Here is a 7,753-nt window from a genome sequence, read left to right on the forward strand (position 1 = left end):
AATCCAATTTCACAGTGGAGTTTTGACACACAAAACGTCTATGAGCTTATAGTGTGTTTGGAGGACTTTCCCCACTTCACACATGTAAACCCTCAAGCCAGAAAACATGGAATCAGAATTTGGGTTTGCTACGCTAAAATTCTTACGCATGTAAATTATTTGTAAAATGACTTAAATATAAACAAGTGAAAAGGGAAAGGGTCCACTGTGCCAAGATGAGAAATGATGCTGAATGTCCCTGGAACTCCGAGAGCATTAGTCAGGGTTCTCTGGAGAAGCAATAGGAGGTTTCATGTCTGTGCAAATACACATAATGGGGTTTATTAGAAGGCATTGGCTCACGCGGTGGTAGGGCCTGAGAAGCGGAGATGTGCAGTCAGAGGCCTGGCAGGCCAGTGGCACACTGCAAGCCAGCTCGGGGCCGCAGATGCCAGTGCCTGCGTGAGACAAAGGCAGAAGGCAGCAGAAGGCTGAGGTCCCGGCCTGAAGCCCGCCAGGCAGAGTCAGCGAGTTCTCCCCACTCTGCCTTTTGTTCTCCTCAGGCCTCCTGTGGATTGGAAGAGGCCCACCCATACAGTCCACAACCTACAGTGGTAGTCTCGTCCAGAAACACTCGCACACTCAGAATAACGTTAGCCAAATATCTAGGAGCCTATGGCCCAGTCAAGTTTTTCTTTTCAATTGAGGTGACATCAGTTAATAACCTTATGTGAACATTATAACCTGATGTCTGTCCATTTATTTCTCTCCGTCACCATGTACTCGACCCCTTTACCCATTTCACTCTCCCCGCACCCTCTTCCCCTCTGGCAACCACCATTCTTTTGTCTGTGTGTATGGGTTTCTTTTCATTTTGTTTTGTTCATTCGTTTGTTACTTCTGCTTTATATCCCACCTATGAGTGAAATCACATGGTTGTGTCTGATTCCATCTGACTCATCCCACTCAGCATAATGCCTTCAAATGGCAAGACTTCATTTTTTATTTTATGGCCTAGTATTGTTCTGTTGTACATATGTACCATCTCCTTTTTATCCAGTTATCTGCCAATGGACACTTAGCCCAGTCATATTGACACATAAACTTAGTGATCACACTAAGGGTTCACAGCATTGGAGAAAGGGTGCCCAGGGCCCACTTGTGCTTCTAGGACCTGACGCTCTGGCAGCCACATGCTCTGAAACAGGAGGCATGTCGTCGAACAGCCATAAGAAGTGATCGTCTCCACAGGGGGGTCATTTAAAGTGAACTTCTCCATCTTATCCCATTCGGATGCTTTGTCCAGCTGCCAGCCTATAAGTGAGAAAGGCTTGGGTGCATTTGGTCAAGGCATATTGAGGACAGAAAATAAACAAGAGTGTGAATGTGGCCAATATGACAGTGATTTGGTTATTAGAACAAAGTGCGGTCCCAAGTGGGGGATACAGTTCCGTTAAGCAATGGAGGCAAAATGGAAAGAAAGAACGAGTTGGGAGGCAGGAAGGCAAGAAAGGAGGGAGGAAAAGAGGCAGTGAGGGACAGGGAGGGAGGGTAAGTGAAGAAGAGAAGGCAGGTAAGCCATGGGTAAGGTGAACGTGTGTTTTAATTCCATGTTCAAAGGACTGCCTTGAATCCTGGGTGAGGAAAATGTAAAATTACTCTAAAGAATTATCCAGTAGGTAGCAGATATTGACAGCTGTTCTTGCAAGGGGGTTATAGGCGGTAAACTTGGACTAAAGGCACAATGAGTGGACGTGGACGTGTAGAGGCCCCAAGGGACATGAAGGTGTTCGCTGTGTCCCTGCCTTAACGTGCAATGTTGGAGGACACCCATGCCCTCTGTCCTGCGTCCTTTGCGTCAGCGTGCCCGTGGGCCAAGCTGGCATGTCTCCTGGCTGCAGAAAGCTCATGCGGCTCAGTATTCTTGGGCTCCCGGGGCCTCCGTAGCGCTCCTCCTCATTGCCCTCACCGAGACGTGACCAGTGAAGGCTGCCCAAGCCCTGCCTTCTTGAGCTCCCGTCTGGCCTCTCTTACATCAGCTCTAGGGCCTGGTCCCAGGCCCCGGGTTGGTCCCCTCATCGTCCCTCTCCCTGTCTCCCTGCTGGTCGTTCCCACTCTGAGGTTCAGGATTTGCTCACCTCCCCCACCGACTTTCTCTCACTTTCCCTCTGCAGAGAATTGCCTCCACCTGTCAACTCCTCCTTTTGCTTTGGTTGGTTTGCCTGCTGATGTCATCTGCGAGAGCCCCCTTGGTTTTCTAGGTGTCAGGGGATTAAGGAGACACAGCTAATGGGCCACTTCCAGCATCTCTACTGGAGTTTTCAACTCCAAGGACTCGGGCCCAGGGTGTCTGGGAGTGTCAGCAGACGGGGCAGCTCATTGTCCCTGTGTTTAGGCGATGGGCTGGGACAGCTGCCCAGCATCCCGTGGGGGCCACTGCAATACCATGTCTGTATCAGGAAGGACTGCTGAAGGTCAAGGCCAGAGCTGACACACTTGATGAGCCCCTCGCCAGTGGGGGCCCTTCCCCAGGCACTGGGGGATCTCCTCAGTGGATGCCCGTCATAACGTGTTCTTACAAAATGTCCAAAAGTAGCACATCTTTGTATTCTTTTCTTGGGGGAGGTTCCTAAATCATTGAAGCTTTCGGGCTCACCAGCTAGATCTGCCCTGGTCAGGAGGGCTGACGCTGGGGTGGGAACTGATTTATCTGACTGGCCCCCCTGCTTCAGCCATGGGCCTATTTCCCAACACCTGCTCCAGAAGAGCTCCCTGTTGTGTGCACATTGTCAGCGAGCTCCAGAATTTGTTTGGTGGGGGAATTCCCATCATTGAAATAAAGCACTGTGAGTCTACAAGTCTTTGGAAGGTGCTTAGAGACCAGGAAGGTGGAGGGAGGGTGGAAGCTATCTGGACAGTGCAAGGTGCGAGGAACTCATGCTCTTTCTCCAACTGATTTCATTCGTGTTTGCATCACAGAGGGACACAGAAGCATCCAGATAGCCCACGTTACTTTCCCAAAGTAATGGAACTCTATTCTGGCCTTGAGGGTTCTAAGGAAAGTGAATGGGGCTTTGATGGAAGCTTATGGCTGGAAAAGCCAACTTCTATAAACCTTTTTCTCCCAACATCTGCCCTTTCTCTCCCATCTGTTTGCCTCAAAGGAATGTTTTTGATCTTTTAATATGAAAAAAGGAAAGTCTGTGTGTACAACAAATACTTGTACATCAAAACATCTTAATTTGATTGTGGAAACATGAACTTGCAAAAAATAAACCAGTAAAGAAGAGAAAACCCAAGCAAATGTTTAAATGCTTGATTCAGTAGCAACCACTATAAATCTTATTGCCTCATATTTTTTACTTGTGAAAACACAATCCATGTTTTTGTTTGCCACAGTCTGGTTTAAAGTGTACTGTACATGTAATTCTCATGTCTATGGCAATGTGTGGAGGTGAATAGAGTCCCCCAAATCCATGGCCACCTGGAACCCCCAAATGGGACCTGATTTGTAAGTGGGTTTTGCAGATGGAATTAGTCACAATGACTCATAGTGGAGTGGGTGGCCCCAAATCCAGCGACTGGTGTCCTTGTAAGAAGGTCACACGAGGACAGGGAGACTCAGACAACCACATGAAGATGGAGGCAGAGATGGAGGGATGCGGCCACCAGCCAAGGGGCCCAGCCCCACCAGAATGCGGAAGAGGCAGGAAGGACTCTCCCCTGGAACCCTCAGACGAGTTCAGCCCTAAGACACCTGGATGCCGGACGTCCAGCCTCCAGACGGTGAGAGAATAAATGTCTAGAGTTTCAAGCCACCCGGATTCTGGTCATTTGTCACAACAGCCCCAGGAAACAGACCCAACCCATCAGGCCAGTGCACAGCAGCGCCTTGGCAGAGAAGCCCTGGGGCACAGAGTGAGCTCCTGCATTCACGCAAAGCCCATGAAGAGCGGCTCAGTGTCTTCAACAGACCCCAGTGCACAGGCAGCTGCGGGGAGAATCGCTGACAATTTAGGACCCTTAGAATGGAGCCTGTGGACTCAGAACCACTGGGAGAGGGGTCTGGTTTTGGGGGTGCAGAGCTGCAGGGAGCAGAGAATCGCAGCCAGGAACTGGCACCTGTCGGGGCTCCTGTCCCTTCTGCAGTGTGGGAGGCGAGGCCCAGGTGCAGGCACAGGCTCAGGCCTCACAGTGAGCAGCAAACAATGGGGATGCCACAGACCTTCCCCATCACCGCCCTGCTGCGAGATTCCAGGAGGTAGGATCCTAAAGGGTCAGAGGAAGTGGGTGCGTGGCCCATGGTCCTTGGTGCAGAGTCTACAGTCCGAGGACATGCAGAGCATGGAGAGGTGAGCTGGACCTAAGGCCCACGGGGAGGTGTGTGTGTTGGGGGGAGGTGGGTTTGATGCCCAGGACCGCATTCATTTGCAAATTCAATTACTAGGCTCAGGGAATTAAAATAACAAAAAACGGTTTCTGTAGACAGGGCTGGCTGGACTGTCTTTTTTTTTTCTTTTTCTTGTTAAGACGGAAGTCACAGGGACAACTGACAGTGGGATCTTTCTCTTTGCAGCTTCCCCCAGGGTTGTAATTTGCTTAATGCTCCTAGTACTCACCTGACATAGCTAGAGGGAAGACTTAGTAGGCTAGGCCCCCAACTGTGCACGTCAGGAGCAGCCTCCCGGGCGGGGCAGCGGAGCCAATCCAGCAGGATCACGCAGTTTCTCGCAGAAGAAAATCCAGGTTCAGAGTGCGGGGCTGGCAGAGGGGGCCCCTGCAGACAGGAGCCCCAGTGGCAAGGAGGCTGCCTGGAACCACCCCCTAAAGGTCAGGAACACTCAGCTCTCAGCAACGTAGCTGCCAAAGGCCCAAAAAGCCTGCAGCATGTTCCAGAAGATTCTGAAAATGTGCTGGGCAAACGTTAACAGTTTAACGAGGCTTTATTTTGTCTGACATAGCAGTAAGAAACCAGGAATCACTATACACAAATGTTCCTTCTCTGGGCTTCTTCCTCTTCCCTTCCCTGCACAAACCACATGTCTTCTAGTTTGACTACTTCATCTTCTCACAGGGCCAGAAACTAAGCGATCTTCCAAGGCCGTGTACTGACCACCACAACTATTCTTTTAATACTTATGTTCAGGATCACAAGCTATGACGAATGACCACTTGGGTTTTCTGTGGATTTTGTTACATGTAGCTATCATATGAATTAGAGTCCTGGCTAATCAAAAGTCACATAATGATGGGTTGTGTTATGATGGAGTCATTCTGTAGGACAAAATTAATACTTTCATCTCTTATTATAAATAAATATTATACAGATGACCTTTTTTTTTTAACAAGTATTTAAATACTTATAAGGCTTGTTTCCCCAGTCAGTAGATTTTAAATTTTTCATGGTATTGAACTTGCAAATAATATTGCATTATTTTTAAATAAATATGCCCAGGAAGAGAGGCACTGGATGGAAAAATTTTGATCGGAAGAGGTGTCTAGTCTACTGAGAGGATACAGTTTTATTTAAGAAGGATGAATGTGCATGAAGTCAATGCATTTGGAAAAGTCAATGAATTTACACATCGTAAGTTACTGTTGGTGAAACAGAAGAACCAGGGGAAAGGACCTGTGACCTGGAGGGTTGAGGGTCCCGAGACAAGCTACTGTGCATCACTCAGCTGGCTGCAGGAACCTGCTTCCTTTCCCTGAGACCGACATTGTCAGGAGAAAGGCCACTCGCCATCGTATCAGAGGCATCTGACAGAGAGCGGCGTTGGCTACGGTACCGAGGGAGGGTTTTGGGAGCCCGTGTTCTGGCTGCCACCTCGGTCCTTCATCAAGGTGAGTGTGATCACCCCTTTAACGGCTGGGAGGTCAGGCTCAGGGGACACCCTCCAACTCAGCTATGACTCTCACAGCTTGTGTTCCTTGTCGCCTCCTCTGAACGGGAGGTCAACCCAGCCGGGATGTCTGGCTTGGAACACATTCCACCCCTCACTCTGACTTTGCTCAAATTACCTAGTATTTCCCATCAATTTGCATAAGTTTTTACTGCTGGCTAGATGAACAATCAGGGGTTCAATGTGATTCTGCTGATCTTGTCTTTGTTTAAAATTGTGATATTTTGTTCACAGTGAATGTTTTGCAGTGATTTTAATTTTTTAAAAATATTGCACTGAAATACCAATTATCTTGATGACTGCGATTGCTGGCACCTCCTTAAGTCTGAGTGAAGTATGATGAGCGGGAAGGAGGGCAGCGTGTTTGCAGGGCTCAGCGCCCATGAGGCCGTGGTGCTGCCAGGACCCTGGCTGACTCACGGTGGCGCTGCTGAGTCGCAGGCTGCGTATCTGCAGAGCGCCCACCATCTTCTAGTTGGAGCTCACGGCCTACGCAGCCGTTTGTTATTCTAAATGATGAAGCCATCGATGTTTTTTAGAAGCATTTCCTATACTTTTATTTAGACAATATAAAACAAGAATATTTTATATTAATAGATATCTCTGTACTATGTGCATTAAATATTTTATACACACGTGCACACGCACACACTTACATTGGTGTGGGGAACGGGGGAAACCCTGAAATGCCCTACGTAAGACAAATTGAAAGATAGTCACCAACAAACACCTTACAAGAACACTAGGGAAAGAGAAATTAAGTAATAGTAACATTGGCTTTCGTGGTCTCTGGTTTTATAAAATCTTTTTTCCACTTCTAGCCTGTACATTTTCTGTCTCTGTCATTATACTGCTAAAGCAAAGACCAAATTTAAATTAGTGATAATGCAGTAGATTGCTCAGTTTTTCATCTATAAATGTATTACTGTGGTGCATTACTCGATATTTCAGTGCGCTAAAAGAATGAACAAATGGAGCATAGCTGAGTCCTTCATTTGTTTCCAGAATGTTGTGAACACATTTATTAATTGGGGAGAAGTGACCTAAAGCAAGCTGGGGGCAGACAAAATCAGGGAGTTCTCCCTTGCGTGGGTCACACATTAATGGAGAAGACACAGCATCATGGTTTTTCAAAAAACAGAAAAGGTTACTGTTAGGAAAAAAAGTGTGTTAGCTCCAAGCTTATCAAGTAGCTGGGACAGAATTTCACTACTCAAGGCATAAAACACAGGACATTTAGACCACCTGTGAATTAGCATTGTTTAATGAGACTAAAGGAAATCCAACCAAGTGCTCTTTTGGTTGTAGTCTATTTCCTCATCTGTAAAGTTAAAAACTGGTATTAGATGCTTTCTAAGCTCTCTCCTAGTAGAAAAGAAAAATCCATAATTTAATATTTTAATAGACAAAAGATAAACAATTTTCTCTATAAAATAGCTTTAAAATGTACTTTCCCATAATGTTTGTGGAATATAATTCAAACTACACTTACATTTTTAGGAAATATTTCCGACACAAACAGAAGTAAGTCAGTGCCTTACGACCCTGAGTCACACAACTCTGATAACCTGTTTTCCAGCATGAGAGGAGCCCACACATCAGGGACCCCTGAAGCTGGGGACTGAGTCCTGTCTCATCTGTGAGTGACCAAATGTTTCATGAGGTTCTTAAAAAACTAAGTCACCATTCTGCTTTTGTTGTTGTTTCCCATTCATATCTGACAAAAACGCTTGTTCAGAAAGTTTATTGTTTTGCCCAGGGTTTGGAATAATCTAGTATAACTATTCAGCTCCTTTTTTTTTTCTTTCATGTAAAAGAAAGACATTTTTAATTTTGGTGGATAAAAATAAAGAATAGAAAGTAAAAATTAA

The sequence above is a fragment of the Rhinolophus hipposideros genome, assembly GCF_964194185.1.
Source record: "Rhinolophus hipposideros genome assembly, chromosome: 7".
Taxonomy (NCBI): Eukaryota; Metazoa; Chordata; class Mammalia; order Chiroptera; family Rhinolophidae; genus Rhinolophus; species Rhinolophus hipposideros.